Source organism: Gekko japonicus, unplaced genomic scaffold (assembly GCF_001447785.1).
Source record: "Gekko japonicus isolate JY-2015 unplaced genomic scaffold, Gekko_japonicus_V1.1 scaffold1626, whole genome shotgun sequence".
In the NCBI taxonomy this organism is placed as follows: domain Eukaryota; kingdom Metazoa; phylum Chordata; class Lepidosauria; order Squamata; family Gekkonidae; genus Gekko; species Gekko japonicus.
In genome coordinates, this window is record NW_015161446.1 from 45,039 (window position 1) to 46,470 (window position 1,432).

The following is a 1,432-nucleotide window of genomic DNA, read 5'->3' on the forward strand; positions in this document are numbered from 1 at the left end:
ACAGTCCTCGGCTGATGAAATGCAGGGCAAGCAAAATACATCAGCGTGTGGTTCCTTCTGAGTCTCGCAGTATGGAAAGCCTGGTGCTCAAAGCTTCCATCTCTGTATGCAAGATTATATAGCAGCGTGGGTGTTTCTGTGCCAAAGTCTAGTCACGCTAACTACACATGTTCAAGATATATAGATGTGTTTTGATAAGGAAAACACATTCACATAATCCCACTCACTGAATCCCTAATTCTGGTTTTCATTCTTAACAGTTTGTGATTGCCCTGATCTGCAACCACCTCTTCCTCTAGCACCCTGAACTATTTCTGCCATTTTATCAGCCTGCAATGCCAAAGTGATAACATAGCATGGCATATTTCCATTCCATGTTGTGTCTTTCGTTCCAGGTGTAGTCAGTTTTATAGCCAGATGAGTACACGAGGCTGCCTTGTACTGGGTCCATCAAGTTCAATACTGTCTGCTCTGACCTGCAGCAGTTTTCTGAGGTTTCCAGGGATCTTTCACTTCACCTCCTACCCAGTTCGTTTGGAATTGAAGCTGGGACCTTCTGCATGTGAGGCAGATATTCTTCCATTGAGCCAAAACTCACCACATTCCTATGACATTCCATGCTGAATGAAGAGAATTTTGTAGCTCTTGTGCGCCATATTTGGTAATAATGTATACTTGTCAAAATGGATCCATGTTATCAGAGGTCATTTCACAGAAAAAGAGGTGCTGGAGCTCATTAGCATAACTTATTAGCATAACTAGTTTGCATTTGCCACACCCCCTGACATCACCGGAAGTGTATCAGAAGGCAATACCACCGCTCAAGCTCCACTGGACTGTTTTGGATTGCTAGGTATTGGGGGGGGGGCGTGCAGATCTGTCCTCACAGAGGAGAGAGAGCTTGTACTGGAATAAAACTTGGTCTTAAAGGTGCCACTGGACTGTTTTGGGTTGCTAGCTATGGGGGGGGACGTGCAGATCTGCCCTCACAGAGGAGGGAGAGCTTGTACCTGAAGGCGGGGGGGGGCTCTGCAACTTACCTGGTTGCTTCTTGTTCCTCGTGGCCCAACTGAGGGCTGCTGGGAGCAGGGGGCAGGGCTTGTTTCACGTGCCCACCCCCTGGGCTCCTTACTGCTGCCTCCTGCAGGAAATGACCAGTGTTCCCTCTAAGCTGTGGAGCCTTGTGAGCAAAAGTTCTATTTTGTGAGCTATTGGCATTAAAGCTGTGAGCAAGTGATTTGGCTGCTGCATAAATTAGTGTTCTCTGGAGCCATCCTTCCTGAGCTAAGACAAAAACGTGTGAGCCAGAGGATAAAAAACTGTGAGCTAGCTCACACTAACTCAGCTTAGAGGGAACACTGGAAATGACCCCTCCATATTATACAACACATTCTAGAACCTCACCAGTCCTGCTTCCCAAGACCCTGACAGT